The sequence below is a fragment of the Myxine glutinosa genome, chromosome 6 (genome assembly GCF_964187855.1).
Source record: "Myxine glutinosa chromosome 6, kmMyxGlut1.1, whole genome shotgun sequence".
Taxonomy (NCBI): Eukaryota; Metazoa; Chordata; class Myxini; order Myxiniformes; family Myxinidae; genus Myxine; species Myxine glutinosa.
This window is the reverse complement of record NC_136266.1, coordinates 87459207-87476839: the sequence shown is the minus strand read 5'-3', so window position 1 is coordinate 87476839 and position 17633 is coordinate 87459207. Positions and strand designations below refer to the sequence as shown.

General features: G+C 49.9%; 1 long non-coding RNA gene across 1 annotated transcript; it reads right to left on the bottom strand.

Moving 5' to 3' along the window:
* Nucleotides 1-7595: 7595 nt before the first annotated feature.
* LOC144892626 (uncharacterized) lies at nucleotides 7596-12396 on the bottom strand. Its single transcript, XR_013623824.1, has 2 exons — nucleotides 11963-12396; nucleotides 7596-11872 (listed from the first exon to the last, which is right to left on the bottom strand). It is a non-coding gene; the product is annotated as an uncharacterized LOC144892626 (long non-coding RNA).
* Between the last annotated feature and the right edge of the window lie 5237 nt (nucleotides 12397-17633).

Here is a 17633-nt window from a genome sequence, read left to right as displayed (position 1 = left end):
GATTACAGGGGCTAGAGGTATATCACAGGAAGACAAGCACTTAGACACACTCTTATATTAACCCCGGACAGACGACAGGTAAACGGGACAACGGCTGACTCACACGGGGATTGATGGCTAGGAAAGGCAAGGTAGCGATGGCTCCAGGTGCACCTGGGCTCGGGGCAGGATCAACACGGTTCGGTCCAGAGATGCGGGGAGGTCTCGTCGCAGCGCTCAGAGGTGACGTTCTTTCTCAGGCGGGTCTTTCTCAGGCCTCTCCAAACTCAGGCGCATCTGTTTCAGCGCTCGCAGGTCCGTCTTTCTCCAGCTGGGGGCGCATCTGACGTCACGTCCGGCGCGGGGCTGCGTATATCCGGCGGGGAGTGACACGCCCTCGGCTCGCTAGCGCCGCCCCAGATGGAATCGGTCCGCCCTTCTCATTGGGTGCATGCGGGGGGGTTACCGGCTCCGCCCTTGACGAGGAGCTGACAAGGAGCCCCTTCGTGGTAACCCCGTGGAGCGCATGGTCTGGAGCGCATCGTCTGGAGCGCATTGTCGATGGCGGCGAACCGAGCCGGTGGGAGGACGCACACTCCCCCCCCCGCGCAGCGCCCCTCTGTTGTTGTAGACGGGGAAGAAGATGGGAGGAGGTACGGGAAAGGTCCTAAACTCACTACTGATGCCATATAATCACATTCTGGTGCAACGAAGAGTCATAATTAATGGAGACGAGGCCTTAACTGACATAGACTAAGAATAACTAGGAAGATGTCCGAAAGTTGTCTACGTGTGGTGCGGTGGACCTGGGCACGACATTTAATGGGGGAATAAGGGGAAGGTCGGCTCTACTGATTGTTATTTACATGCAATGGGACTAGGGAATGGGGGATTGGGGAAAGTTGGGGAGTATTGGAGAAAATAGGGGAATATTTACAAGCGGATATGGAGGCCAAATTCCATATTCGCAACATTGCACCCTTCTCTACCCTCGGGGCGTCCCGACCCGATAAATTTTTACCTACTTTAGTGTGGCACGCAATGTAGTTCCCTCTACTATTAACTCTACCCTGAGTGCGACAGTTTTACAGATATTCACGAATGAGTAAATATGTCCCCCTGCGACGTTGCACCCTTCTCCTCACAGAAACACACCCACAGGATAACCGAATCCGGAAAGAATTCTCAAACTACACATACAGCCGGTAGGGAGCATTATTTACAAGACTACGCTGCTATTTACACTACGATCCAGGACCTGTTTTTGGAGGAACACATGCAGATGTTATGCATAGAGAGAGCGCGCTTGCCAACATCGATACACCAACCCACGAGTGCTCTGTGGCCGACGGCCTTTAATAACGTGCAGAGCACCCTTCCCGAGCATCGAAAGCACCACCCCACCACCAATCGGTGCAGTCACCATTGTTCATGGGAATAAAAATAAATTCGACAACCCCTAACCCTGCAGGTGTCTCTTGCTCTTCTTGTGGTGCACTTGGTGTTAACTAAAAGTGGTTCACCTGTATGGCATAGGTGCCACGTTGACCCATAGGTCCATCCCCGGGTGGTGCTTGGCCGCAAACGAACTGCGGTCCATTGTGGGTGGCCACAAACATTGCGGTCCATATGGTGTATCGATCCCGGCAGCAAACAGCGAAAGTGCAGGCCCACAACTGCGCAGCCAGCACCTCTCTCTCCTCTCTCTCTACCCCAAAGCCAGATCCTCGGAGGTGGGAGACAAAAGAAGAAACAAGTGAGTAAGGTGGTAAGGGCGCAAAAGTGCACGCAATATAAGGTAATGCACACTGGGGGCACATGGGAACCAGGTGAGACAGGTACGTTCCTATCGTACGCCCCCCCCCCCACCAGGTAACCTACATGGCCCCTCCCTTACCCCTTACTGTATCCACACAACACAACACTACCCATAAACATCTACTTTACCAATCAACAAACATCCCTACTGTCTTCCCCGTTCCTCCCATAAACCAAATTCGTCTTCTCTCCCTCCTAACCAATCAAATTTGCCATTTTCAACTCTCATCAAAATTTGCCATTTTCAACTCAACATCAAAATTTGCCATTACCAATTCAACATCAGTCCCTCCTAGGGAGGGAGAGATGGAATCACCCCAATGTCTCATCCACGTCGTGATGCGTCTCACAAATCCACACCAATCACATTTCCTGCAACAAAACAAAGAAAACACAGGTGTGGAGTCATCATCATCACCACAGGTAAGTGGCTGCGTATGGTGCGACAGGTTCATCAATCCTAACTATTTCCTAAGTGACTTTAACAACTTTACACTACCCGGGGTCTTTCTCCGGCCAAACCATTGGCCCTCTTACACTATGGGTTCTAAAAAACCAATTCCCATTGGCCAAACTGTGGTGCTCTTCAATTTGGGGTCTCACTCCCCCGATTCATCTCCCGGTGCCCTCGCACAATTTCTGGGCTGTGGCGTGTACCTCTCCCAGTGGGTCTACCGACCTGCACACCTCCACCACTGCAGTTGCCTCCGAGCTTACCTGCTCCTTACTCTAACCTAACTACCTGGGGAAGGCCCTCTGGCGCTCTCCCCACTCAATGCCCTCTCTGGCACTGGGCTGCCCGATCCACACCCGGGATCCTCAGGCACCCACTCACAACTACCGGCTCCCAGAGCCCACCTGCGGCCTCACCTGGCCGACATCCTCACAGTGGTGGAGTGCCCAACCAACTACACACACTAACAGGCTACACGCCCAGCCATTTCCACAACACTAATGCACCCATTCACAACACCATTCTGCAACCGCACCACAAATGCCAATATCCAACCACAACTTACCTATACCCTCTACCTAACACTTACACTACCCGCCCCGGGTATTCGTGAAAGGGGTCCACTCTTCCCCCATCCACACCTTCGCACCATGCACACCACTCCGTACCACTTACTCCAACTCTCTCCACACACCTGTACTTGCACACCTGTGCTCTCACACTTGGTGCCACCTGCACCCTTCTCTCCCCAAGCGCATTCGCGCTGATCCACACACTCACTACTCATACACTGCTCCACACACCTGTCCAATTGCACACCTGTGCAATCACACCTGTTCCATCCTCACACACACGGCATCATCTCAGCTAACTACTCCCTTCTGAAACTTGCGCTTCCCAGTCGTCCCTTTAAACTATTGCGCTCCCACGTCATTATCATCCACACTAATCTACCTGCGTCCCCACTACAGGTATCAGTCACTAACTAAACTTAACGTCACCTAAGGTCATCTTCTCTAGATCCCTATCAATATAACCTAACCCACCCGGGCTAGTTTTCACTGCCATACACCCCATAAACTATTGCTCCTTTGCCCCCCTCATGGGAAGGGTGGCAGGGATGCCATCCCACCACATCGGGGGTCTCTCACTACCAATTTTGCACATCAAATTTCAACAAATCAAAAATTTGCCAATCACTACCCATCATCTGCCAATCACTACTGCCAATCCCTTGCCAATCATCAAATTTTGTTTTTCTCTAATTTTGGGTCCAAAACACTAACCTCATCACCCAGTCGACTCACTAATACCTCTCGGTGCGCCAATTCCTGTCCAAAGCCCGGCTTCGTAAAGCCAAGCCATGAATGCTGGTTGTTCTGTGCCAGCGGCTGGGTGCGTCCCGCATTCGGTGCAGGGAAGGAGGTTTACCCGGGCCGAGATCCCACGCACCATCTCGGCACGGAGCCATCCAATGCCCCGATCTCGACCTGCCGGCACGTCTCACCAAAAAGTGGTCGCCATGACGACCCTTTCTATCGGGCTGCCAGCTCCGCCTAGTGGAGCCTGGACGCGGCCGTTCAAAGCGAGGCCCGGCACGCACCGAGGGCCTGCTTCGGCTAAAAGTCGCTCTAACCTCTAACCCGTGTAACGTCGATGCTTCACCTGGACGCTTACACCCCGCAGCCCGTTCCTTGCTCACACATCCAGCCGTGCCCATGCTCCTCGTACCTTTCCTTACACACCCAGGTACCCTCATTCCACTCACAGCCTTGGTCACACACCTGACCACCGAACACTTTGGCACACACTCGTTGCTCGCACACCTCACCAAAACACCTCTTCGCGCCCCCTCCTCAGTCACCTCCTCTGTGACAATCACAGGTGTGCCCTCATTCGCACACCCAACCACGTGCCTCACCACCAACTCCAGCGTGCATTCCCACTCACGCTCGACCATTCCAGGTGTGCATCCTTCCATCCCTGGTGTACATACTCGCTCACCTGTCATAACCAACTCACTCTCCTTGTCACTCTCAATACTCTCACCTCCATTCTTGACAGCGCACTCACCCTTACTCTTGACAGCGCACTCTTTCCTCGTGCACCTGTCCGTCACACACCTTTCTCGCGCACACTCTCCCGTTACACCCTCTGTAACACTCACCACAGGTGGACACTCTTCCTTACTTCTGACAGCGCACTCTTTCCTCATGCACCTGTCCGTCACACACCTTTCTCGCGCACACTCTCCCGTCACACCCTCTGCAACACTTACCACACCGCGCTTCCATGTGCCCCCTCGCACACGCGCTACGACCGACTCACTCTCGCCAGCACCCTCACTACTCCTTGGCACGCACTTTTTCCTCACACACCCCAGAGTCGGACTTTCTCGCACACCTCCTCTTTCGCACACCAGACCTGTCGCACACTTCACCAACGGCCTCTCACGAACACCCGGGTCTATCTCGACCCCCAAGCTTCTTAAATCCCCTGGCGCATCATACGCACGACCATATTGGTCACCACTTACACCGGGTCCTCTTCCTCTTCGCTTCTCCTCCATCACCTGCGAATCCCTCATCCGGTTAATGAGCACATCATCACGATCCAAACACAGACTTTGGACCAATTCTTTTATCTCCTCTTTTATCTCTTTCTTATCCCCTCTCCGTCGCTTCTTAATTTCGCTCATCCCTTCTTCCACTTCTTCTAATTTGTGCTTCACCTCTTTTATTCCCCGGTACGTCTCCTCAAGCTCGTCCTCTAAGGCTACCTTGACCGTTTCCATGTGCGTCCTCACCTGCCGGTCCTTCGTCTCCATTACCTCTATCACCTCGTCCAGCCTCGTTGTCAGTCCCTCACGTACCATCTGACATTCCCTCTTTGTCGCTATTAAGTCGTTTTTTATGTCGTTTTGTGTCGCTTTTAAACCTCCTAATACCGCAGTGTTCCTCTTTACCTGGTCCGTTAGTTCTTTTTGTCCCTCTGTTAGCTGCTCCACCTCCTGCGTCAGGACCTCTATGCCCCCCTGTAACTTTACAGTCCCCTTTCTCACCTCCTTCTCCATGTGCTCCTTACAGTGCCTCACCTCCTCGCGCACTCCTCCGACCTCCTCACTCACTCCTCTCCTGATCTCCTCTCCCATCACTTGCATCTCCTGCCCAGATGCCACCCTCATCTGCTCCATTTCCTCCCTGTGAGCATCCAGTTTGGTTTCTACCCCCATTCTGACCCCCTCTATCTGCTGCCCCATTTGGTTAACTTCCCTTTCCGCTTGGTCCCTCATGTCCCTCAATTTGCCTTCCATACTGTTTTCTAACCCCTCTAACCCATTTTTCACTCCCTCTATCTGATTCTCCTGGGCAGCCATTCTATTTTCTACCCCCGTTAACCCATGTTTCACCTCTTTTATCCCGTTGTCTAACCCCTCAAATTTCTTTTCTAATCCCTCACCGGTACCCCTCGCTTCGTCCCTCATTACCCCCATTTGGCCCTCTAATCGCCCACTATCAACCCTCATTTGCTCACTCTGAGCATCCATCCGGTTCCCCAATTGGTTACTCTGCAGTTTGAGGGACGCCTGCATTTGCGCCATAAATTGCTCCATGAGGACCTGCATCTGGGCCATCCCTCCCACTTGTGCAGCGGGTGCGGCCGCCGTAGCTATGTGCGAGGCGCCATTTCGCGCGTCTGCTACCCCCGCTGTTTCGCTCTCCTCACGTGTCTCAATTTGGTCCTGGACCGACCCTGCTTCACTCTCCCCTACCGGACCCCAGCCGTCTTGATCCGCCATAGCGCGACTTGCAAAATTCGAGTTTCGTAAAACAAATCCAAATTTTTTTTTTTTTTCCGTTATAATTTCGGCGAGCGCAGTAACCGCGGGACCGCGCTCCGAATCGATTCGGTCGAGCGCCGTACGCGCTCCGGCTCGATTTTCCCTCCCAAAATTTGGGCCTAACTAATTTAGTCCCGGGTCCGAATCTCACTCCTCGACACCAATTGTTACTCTAATAGTACAATTGGTGTTCCAAAATTTGGGCTAAATAAATTTAGTCCCAGGTTCGAATCCAACTCCTGACAACCAATTGTTACAGACACGACTTTGATGTTAAGGTGGGCCGAGCGGAATGGCCGTCGTGTCCGCACAAATTACCCGATTGTACTCGACGTTGACGGAGCCGCGCTACGCTGGATCAATAAGGAAAAAGAAGACACCCGGCTGGGTTATAATGACAGACACCAATGTTTCGATTCTCAATTATATTCGTACGGAAAAGGTTAGATTACAGGGGCTAGAGGTATATCACAGGAAGACAAGCACTTAGACACACTCTTATATTAACCCCGGACAGACGACAGGTAAACGGGACAACGGCTGACTCACACGGGGATTGATGGCTAGGAAAGGCAAGGTAGCGATGGCTCCAGGTGCACCTGGGCTCGGGGCAGGATCAACACGGTTCGGTCCAGAGATGCGGGGAGGTCTCGTCGCAGCGCTCAGAGGTGACGTTCTTTCTCAGGCGGGTCTTTCTCAGGCCTCTCCAAACTCAGGCGCATCTGTTTCAGCGCTCGCAGGTCCGTCTTTCTCCAGCTGGGGGCGCATCTGACGTCACGTCCGGCGCGGGGCTGCGTATATCCGGCGGGGAGTGACACGCCCTCGGCTCGCTAGCGCCGCCCCAGATGGAATCGGTCCGCCCTTCTCATTGGGTGCATGCGGGGGGGTTACCGGCTCCGCCCTTGACGAGGAGCTGACAAGGAGCCCCTTCGTGGTAACCCCGTGGAGCGCATGGTCTGGAGCGCATCGTCTGGAGCGCATTGTCGATGGCGGCGAACCGAGCCGGTGGGAGGACGCACACTCCCCCCCCCCGCGCAGCGCCCCTCTGTTGTTGTAGACGGGGAAGAAGATGGGAGGAGGTACGGGAAAGGTCCTAAACTCACTACTGATGCCATATAATCACATTCTGGTGCAACGAAGAGTCATAATTAATGGAGACGAGGCCTTAACTGACATAGACTAAGAATAACTAGGAAGATGTCCGAAAGTTGTCTACGTGTGGTGCGGTGGACCTGGGCACGACATTTAATGGGGGAATAAGGGGAAGGTCGGCTCTACTGATTGTTATTTACATGCAATGGGACTAGGGAATGGGGGATTGGGGAAAGTTGGGGAGTATTGGAGAAAATAGGGGAATATTTACAAGCGGATATGGAGGCCAAATTCCATATTCGCAACAATATATATATATATATATATATATATATATATATATATATATATATATATATATATATATGTGAAGAATCAGCTCTTCGTTTGGTGAAGAAGTCCACAAATAGCCTGAAAATGACGCAGTTTTTTATTAAAGCCAACTTATACAGATCCGGAGGAGACAGACGTCTACAGCAAGCTACAGCAAGAACATGCCAAGTCAAGCCTTCCTGAAAACGCATTGATTCTCATTCACTTATATACGAATACGATTATCAGAAAATCTCCGAGAGAACAAAGCGACTGGCGAGAGTCCCTCCCACCGTTATCATTCGGGGGAGTCAGCCCTTCCTTATCATTCGGACCAAATGTTTCTCTGGGCTCCGAGAAAACAGAAATGTAACTCACAAAGAGGAGAGTGTATGCTTAGCCAAACAAACCCATATATTTTATGGGTTTGTGTACATGAGTAATTCAAAGCATGTTTATACAGAGTCATGCGTTGCTGTGATTAAAACAAAATATATATGGTTAACGATAGGTTCATGTCATTCTACTAGCATTACGCAAAAACAAGCGCATGTGGGCGTGGTTTTACGACCAGCCTCGAAAAAAGCACACGTATACAATTGTCCAGCATGACCTCATTTTAAACACAAACTGAAGCATGTTTATTAAAATTCAGGCGCCGCTATGATTATATAATTAATGTTTTTCAAGTTTATATCTGCAATTCGAGCACTCCGCTTGAAACTACACATTCCATGCGCGCATGAACGTCCGACATCCAGCGTCCGATATTCAGCAAAGTCGCAATGACCCACAATGCATTTGGGCACACATCCTCCGAGCGACCTCATACAGCACACCCGTGACTCGCGGCTCGCTCGGCTCTTGCCTAAAAACACAATAACTCTACTCTAACTTCCACGGAGCCGCACGGCGGAAACGCAGGTTTGTACCACATTTTAATAAAACGAACATTGCCAGGATTCTCGGATAGACGTTTAATTTCACAACACACATGACAAAAATCCGATTTAAATTCAGAGATCGCCGATCGACCTGGCACAACCATCTTAACGCGATGACGCCACGCCGCCCCCCCCCGTCTTGGCGCGCACCCTCGTGCCTCCGCACGAATCTCAACACTCCCTGCACGCCGCTCTATTCGCGTTCCCGGCGGGGTTTACCTCACTTGGGACATGCAGTCGGCTGTCATAACAGAGAATTGTCAATAAAGAATCTACGACTTGACATTCCTTCCTCTTGTCTCGTCGAGACAAAGTATCTTAAGAGACAACGTGCCACATCGGGCTTTATTGAAAAATAATTGTGTAATGCGGGTATTGAAAAAATAATTGTAATGCGGGTATCTCCCAAGGGCATATCGTGCGCCCAAAGCGCTTCGCCTGGCGATTTGGCGAGCGTGTCGTGCGGTGCGTGCTTGGAACCTGAGGGCTCAGAACATGAAAGTCCATTAACGTTTCGGATTCACAACGAAGGCGTCTGGTCCAGATGAGGTTCTGCTCCGCCAGAGGGCCCGTCACCTCCCCTGCGGAACTTGCTCCCCCCACCCTTTGCAGACTCAGTCCTTGCAGATCTTCGAAGTTAATCAACGATCATGCCCATGAGGTCCCTCACGTGCTGCTGTTCTGGGGAATACATAGTATTGTCAGTATCTTGTGTCTCAATTTCCTGGTCCGGGTACAGAGCGTAAAAATCCGATTCACTTGAAGCATTTGAACTTAATACATATGAAGCAAAGAGAGGAACTTCCTTTATGTCAAAGTCTCCCATGGGCGCCTGGTCGGCTTGCGGGTCTAGGATATCCACGTCGGGTCCCTCGACCGCCAGACCCAGTGTCGCAATCAGATCCATAGTTGGGTCGGAAGGGGGCGTGCAGCTGTCAGCTTGTAATACATAAGCAGCGTTAGCCAGTACACGCAAGGGGTTTATAGCACAAGTATCACAGTCATCACATACACCGTTACAGGCAGCAGCCAGTTCCCACATGGGATCCGCACAAGTATCACAGTCATTACAAAATTCAATGCAATTTTCTGGAGCGCCGGTCGCAACTGCCTTGTTGAAGGACCCGTTCAGGTCGACGGCCTCTGTGGTCAGAGCCATAGTCGTTGTCGGCGGCTTTTTCACTTTCCATCCTGTAAAATACTTTCTCATACAGAGGAGGACTAGAGATTTCATTAGTGCCCCCCAAATTACTACCCCGATTATCACAGCCAGTGCGGTCAATAACCACTTCACTATGGTGCCCGTCCATCCCTGGAACCAGTTAGTGAGCCAGCTAAATGTATAAGAATTTTCGCGCGCGATCCGATCGATCGTCAGGGCGTGGCTAGTTTCCCTTAGTCTCACTATTGCGGCTGACACTCCTTCAGATGGATCGGGTATGTAAGTGCAACATTTTCCCTCTATAATTCCGCATACCCCTCCTTTCTCTGCCAGGAGCATGTCCAAAGCCACCCGATTCTGCATCACCATTGTACGCATGTGAATTACCGTGTCCAATAGTATGTCATGAGCCGTAGCGGTGTCGTTTGCCACCTTTTCTAGGGTCAAAGCCAATTTGTCTATTCGGAAACTATCCATGACTGTGCCCGCTCCTGGGAAGAAGAAACCAAACACCTTTTCCCATAGACTCCCGTGTAGTTTAGTGGTTCCATCTTCGTTCATGACTGACCTCTTATAACGCCTGTCCAAGGACTTTGGGTCTAGCTCATCCAGTATCTCAACGTCAGGAAGAACTGAACCCAGATAACATGTGCCCCCCCAATTATTTGGTAAATAGGGGTAAGCCTTGTCGCCGCATATAAACATTGTCCCATGGGGTGGGACCAGGTGGGTGGATAAGCACTGGAGTCCCTTTACCACCCCATTAATCCTACTAACCCCCCTAGAGAATGTTATAGCCGTTATGTTGTGGTTGTGTTTATCTTGCAGTACTATTCGTAATGTAATCCCCGAGCTCCCTTGTCCCAGCTTCCCGGGGAGAGTGTAGGCGCATTCTGATTCTCCCATACGCAAGTGGCCGGAACCCTGGAGGCAGACCCTCCCTTTCTGTGGTTTGACCCAGACGGGGGCAGGCCTCTCGGCCACATGGGCAATCATTGACGGGCGATAATTAAATTGTCGATTGCAACTCTTGCCGTTGTCAACCCCTTCTCTTTCCAGCGTGGTGACTAAACATGGGGAATCGATAGGTTGTGAGCAGAGGTCATTGAGGGACAGAGGTAGCACTATCATGTGTATTCCTGTGGTGCCTGCTTGGGGAAAGCGCATGCACGACCAGCAGTGTGTCCTATTTTGAATTGTTGCCACCTCCCTGGCCACTTTCCAATATGTGTTTTCACCCTTCTTTGGGGCCTTATTCTGGGGTTGTGGCGTGAGTATGTATTCGATGCATGGTATGTAGTTCCTTTCGCCACCGGCCGCGCCAGGGGTCCAGACGCTGCACCGGACCTGCATGGTCATGTCTTTCCCTAGGCGTGTGCGTGTTTGTAGCTTAAAATCAGGGGTTCCCCATTGGTATCCTGGTTGGGCCAAGGTCTTAATGCTAGCTTGCCCGTCTTCCCGGAACTCTCGTTGCTTTTGTAGTACCATGCCAACGCGTCCAGGCCCTGCCGACAGTGCTAGCCAATTTATGTTCACCCAATTTGTGTGCAGGGCTTTCTGTTCGAAACATGGTAGTGATACTCTTTGTCCCCATGTTACGGTGAGGTGTCGGGTTTCGTTTTCGCATCTATTGGAATCGGAGTTTCCCCTAGCTGCTGTCGCTATCAATAGTATTGTACCTATGATTAGGCCCATCCTTACTGTGGTTGCTGTGGTGTAGTGTCTGGTGCTTGTATGGCCAACTTACAGTGCGTGGCGTGGATCCACGAGGTCTTGCCCTCGCAAAAGACTGCCGTTGGTGTAGTCAGCAACGCCTGGACTGGTCCCTTCCACCTTGGTTCCAAGGCGTTCTTGCAGGTGAAGTGCTCCACGAACACCTGGTCTTTTTCCTCTGGTGGAACACCTGGTCCACAAGTCTCCTGGGAGCGCCTGGTCTACAGGTCTCCAATTCATAGATTCAATTCATTCAATTCATAGTTTCATAGAACACCTTTTCTCCAATTTCCTAATCCACTTTTTTCAAGTGGATCCAATTTTATCCAATATTCAATTTTTAAATTCAATCCCATTTAATCCAGTCCAATTCAAATTAAATTCAATCCTTCTCTCAGCATCCCATTACCTGTTTCCAACATCAATAAAAATAAAATTATAAAATTAATAAAAAATCAATCATCTCAACTCTCAAATCGAATCAAAAAATAAAAATAAACGAAAATTACTTCAGCGAGAGTTTCAACTAGAATTAACACAAACAAACCACCATTAACCTCCATTAACACAAACAAACCACCATTAACCTCCATTAACACACACAAACCACCATTAACCTCCATTAACACACACAAACCACCATTAACCTCCATTAACCTCCCCCTATTATTTATTTATTTTCACGAATAAACAAATAATAGAAATAACCTGGTCTACTTCCAATTTCAATTCTGGTCAGTTCTGGTGTCTGGTCACACACAATGTTTTCCTCACCCACTGTGATTCGCTCAAAATAGATTCTCACTGTTATGTCTGAAATTCGTCTCATGAAAACCCATTCAAGAGTCCGGTGTGACAGACAGCCAAACACATAGACACGCCGAAGACCCCAGGGTACCCATCAAACTAGCTTGTCCCCAGATCCACAACACAGCGAAACATGTAACTTTACTAAAATAATCACTTACTCATAACTAATACTCATAATAACTCATAATTACTTATGTAATTACTCATACCAATACTTACTTAAAATAATGTAATATCCCAATCTTCACCCCCTATGCAAATCGAAGCACCCCGGACGATCCACAACCAATATCAACCACTGTAGCCGTCTTCCCGACTCCAGGCAGCCACACGCAGCCACATACATCTCCATCCACGTCACACAAGACAACAGCCAACGAGTGTGTCCACCACACAGAAACCTTTGGCAATGCAACAACCGAACTCCCAGACAACCAACAACAAAACCCAATCCATCTCCATGGCTCATCAAGCAGTTCCAACTTAATCCAGCTTCACATACCGATTTCTCCAAAAACTCGTGAAACTTCACCCCCATTCTGGAAAAAACCCTGGACTAAACCCTGACACCCTAAATAACTTCAGACTCATCTCCAATCTACCCTTTCTGTCAAAAGTTTTGGAACGTGCTGTGGCCACTCAACTCAAACATCACCACTCTGCCAATAACCTGTATGAAACATCCCAATCCGGATTCTGCTCCAGCCACAGTACTTGAACTGCTCTCCTCAAAATCACCAGCGACCTTTTCTCTCCTCTGATGCCGGCAACCTCAACATTTTCATCCTCCTCACCTCAACGCCTCCTTTGACATCATCAATCACACCATCCTCCTCACCCTGTTTAGACCAGCTTGTGCCTATTAAACCCAAATCAGTTCACTCCCAAGCCCACAAGGACCACCTACAGCACTGCAAAGATGTCCTCTACTCCACCTACTACCCTCAAATTATCCACTCTGGCTCCGGAATCCCAAAAGCACTCTTCTCTACAATAAACAAACTAAATAAACAAACTTTACAACGTGAACAAACTCCTCAGCGCCCTGGATACCACCACCTGTCATTCAGAGTAGACAACAGCATCTCCCAGTACCAAAGACTTACAATCAGACCGACAGACAGACAAATAACAGAGGCATGTCGCCAGCCCCAGCACAGGACATCACCTTTCCGGGCAGGCACAATATAATCCACAGCATCGAAATGCCAATTTCTATCCGGAGCCTCGCAAAGCCAAAATCCATGCATGCGTGCTCCATCATGCAACCCGATCTGTACTCGGTGCGCCCGGCGCCCCCTATAATCAGTGAGTTATAATAACCACAATATCTCTGGCACCCAACTCGTGATACCACAATTTAATCCACGTTACTTGCATCTCTTCATCCTCCCAAATGTCCTCCATTTAACGTGACTCAAATCCATCTCAAATCCCCACAGCTCGATCGAACACGTCACTGTACTCGACCCGGTTAAATTAAATTCCAAGCGTACTGTACCTGACGCTTCCACAACAACAAAAACTCGATATTCTCTGTCTTGAAATCGTTTATTTTAGCCATCTTAAATAAATCCATCCATCTATCCATCTTATAAATCCATCTTAAATAACGTATTCGTCCTGTGACATTGCCTGGCATATATGTCGCAGCCGGCCACTATTCCGACATGGCTCGTCTGACATGAACGTCCGAAAGGAAAAAAAAACAGCCCATCCTGCAACCATCTCCAAGAAACCGCTTCATATCAACAGTCGATCGACAAGGGCACTCCGAGTGCTTTCCTGACCCGATTTATATCAATTCGCTTCCCAAACAACTCCCAAACAGATGACAGACAAATGCATTGGCCAGATACACACGTCAATTAACATCCCAATATACATTCATTCCTCATTCATATACGAGTGAGTCTCCCATTCTTCGCGCGAAACTCAGATCGACTCAAATCATGCCTTTCTCCAGCCACTCCCAAACAGTCTTTGCTCATTCATGTTACGTCTCTCATTCAAGGAAAAGGATTTTTTTTTTTTTTTTTTTTTTTTTTTTTGGGACGGGTTGGACTGGGGTGGGTTGAGGTGAAAAAAAGGGAAGGCAGGGCGGGGGGTGTTGGGGTGTTGCCTAGAGCCCCGGGACTGAGCTCAGGTCTTGGGGGGGGTGGGGGGTCCTTTTGCACGGCCCAATTCTGCGGCTGTGGAGGGGGCCCTTGTATGTTCCAGTTTTGGGGAGGGGGCCCTTGTGGGTTCCAAATTTTGGGGAGGGGGCCCTTATGGATTCCTGGGCAATCATTTGCAACATGTCGTCCTTTACATCGGCCTTCTTATCGTCGCCCATGTCCCACTGCTCGGCCGCTTCATCTAATTGGTCGGTTAGCCTTAGTGCGATGTGTACCCCGGCCAACAACAGGTCGACCAGGGCCCCCCAATCGTCGAGGGTCTGGGCCGGGGTTGGTGCTACATTCGGCCAGCGTGCGTGTACTTTGGCCTGGTCCCACACCCGCGCTGGCAATACAGCCTCTCCCATGTGGCAGACGTCCCGCCAATCTGCGCCTGTATTTTGTATCCACAAACGCATAAGTTCCGGTACGTGACCGGGCTGTTCAGCCAGCAAGGTTCTCACCCGCTCCTGCATAGCCGCCAAATCTGGTTCTTTCAAATGGTTTTTTTAAAGGGACACATCTCGATTGTAGGCTGTGAGTTCTCCGATTCCGTGAGCCCTTCCACTGAGGGGTACAATACAATACTCCTAGCCCTTCTGGGGCCGCGAACCCGCTGTCCGCCCCATTAATTTCTTGTCCTCTAAAAGGATTGCCCGGGCTAAGGTGAACCTGAGGGGCGGCTGGTCTAGTTTTATGGGGGTCTAACCCCTGGGGGAACAGGGGCGGGGGTGGGAGAGGTGGCGCCTGTAGCCCGGGGACAGGGCTCAGGGCTTGGGGGGGTAGAGGCATGGTGGCTACCTCCCCTGTCGCGGGGTCTTGGTCCGGATTATGGACGAGCGGCATTAGCCGCTGATTTGCTAGCTTAACTACCTCCTTAATTGTTTTGTCCTGCTGAACCCTGTCAGCTTGTTTCTTTTGGCCCTGAAGCTTCAGTACTTCCCCTGCCAAGCTAGCCTGTCTTGAGGCTGCCAGTCGCTTCATTCCTTCCTTTTCCCACCAGCCATACACTTTCCAGTAATCGGGTGGGAAGTGTTTCTTTTCCCTTTGTAGCTTATCCAAAGCTCCGTACAACACTTCCAACTTGTCAAGTGCAAACGATCCCTCCTCTGGCCAGGGACTACTTAAATCTTTAGTTAACACAGCCCAGTCCTTTAATGGTCTTACCGCGGCAAAATGATGCCTCTTAAACATGAAAGATGCCGGGTTCCCTTAAGGGGTTCCCCTTCTTTCCTTAGCTTGCTTCCCATCTTATTGCTCTGGGCTGATCCTTCCTGGAAAGTTCTCGGCCTGGCTCAACCTTTACGGCTGTCCGACCTCACTTTCCCCTCCTGGTGCTAACTGTAACTTTAAGCTTACTGTTAAGTCCTTACTTGTTTATCCTGGCTTTAACAAAACCACGTCATTCTGAGGCCTAAATGAGCCTTTACTTACAATTTCTGTTCGAGTGCAGACAGCGCGGATGACAGGGAAGCGGACTGAACCCGTTCGAAGAAGCAAGGTACAAATTTGGAAAGATAGCCCTCTGGTATAAAACAATTGCTCACCTTAATCAAATTAGAGTGCCAGCGTCCCGGCCTCGGGACCTTCCTTCTGTCGCCCGGGTTCCGCTTCCCGTCCTCCGCGTCTGTTGACACCCCACTCCTGGTACCATTTGTGAAGAATCAGCTCTTCGTTTGGTGAAGAAGTCCACAAATAGCCTGAAAATGACGCAGTTTTTTATTAAAGCCAACTTATACAGATCCGGAGGAGACAGACGTCTACAGCAAGCTACAGCAAGAACATGCCAAGTCAAGCCTTCCTGAAAACGCATTGATTCTCATTCACTTATATACGAATACGATTATCAGAAAATCTCCGAGAGAACAAAGCGACTGGCGAGAGTCCCTCCCACCGTTATCATTCGGGGGAGTCAGCCCTTCCTTATCATTCGGACCAAATGTTTCTCTGGGCTCCGAGAAAACAGAAATGTAACTCACAAAGAGGAGAGTGTATGCTTAGCCAAACAAACCCATATATTTTATGGGTTTGTGTACATGAGTAATTCAAAGCATGTTTATACAGAGTCATGCGTTGCTGTGATTAAAACAAAATATATATGGTTAACGATAGGTTCATGTCATTCTACTAGCATTACGCAAAAACAAGCGCATGTGGGCGTGGTTTTACGACCAGCCTCGAAAAAAGCACACGTATACAATTGTCCAGCATGACCTCATTTTAAACACAAACTGAAGCATGTTTATTAAAATTCAGGCGCCGCTATGATTATATAATTAATGTTTTTCAAGTTTATATCTGCAATTCGAGCACTCCGCTTGAAACTACACATTCCATGCGCGCATGAACGTCCGACATCCAGCATCCGATATTCAGCAAAGTCGCAATGACCCACAATGCATTTGGGCACACATCCTCCGAGCGACCTCATACAGCACACCCGTGACTCGCGGCTCGCTCGGCTCTTGCCTAAAAACACAATAACTCTACTCTAACTTCCACGGAGCCGCACGGCGGAAACGCAGGTTTGTACCACATTTTAATAAAACGAACATTGCCAGGATTCTCGGATAGACGTTTAATTTCACAACACACATGACAAAAATCCGATTTAAATTCAGAGATCGCCGATCGACCTGGCACAACCATCTTAACGCGATGACGCCACGCCGCCCCCCCCCCCCCCCCCGTCTTGGCGCGCACCCTCGTGCCTCCGCACGAATCTCAACACTCCCTGCACGCCGCTCTATTCGCGTTCCCGGCGGGGTTTACCTCACTTGGGACATGCAGTCGGCTGTCATAACAGAGATGTTGTCAATAAAGAATCTACGACTTGACATATATATATATATATATATATATATATATATATATTGTTGCGGATATGGGATTTGGATCCATCCATATCCGCTTGTAAATATTCCCCTATTTCCTCAATACTTCCCAACTATCCCCAATCCCCCATTCCCTAGTCCCATTTTCTGTAAACAACACTCTGTAGACCCGACCTCCCCCTATTTCCCCCATTAAATGTCGCATCCAGGTCCACCGCATCTCACGTAGACAACTATAGGACATCTTGCTAGTTATTCTTAGTCTATGTCAGTTAAGGACTCGTTTCCATCAATTCTGACTCTTCGTTGCACCAGAATGTGATTGTATGGCACCGTTAGGAAGTTTAGGACCTCCCAATACCTCCCCGCAGCTCTTCCTCATGGTTCAGCAACAACAACAACAACAACAACAATGGCGGCGGCGCGGGGAGTGCGCGTCCTCACTCCGGCTTGGTTGGTAGGGGGTGTTGTGAGGGCACCATGCCTTTCCAACGAGCCGCCATCGCACATGTGCTCGA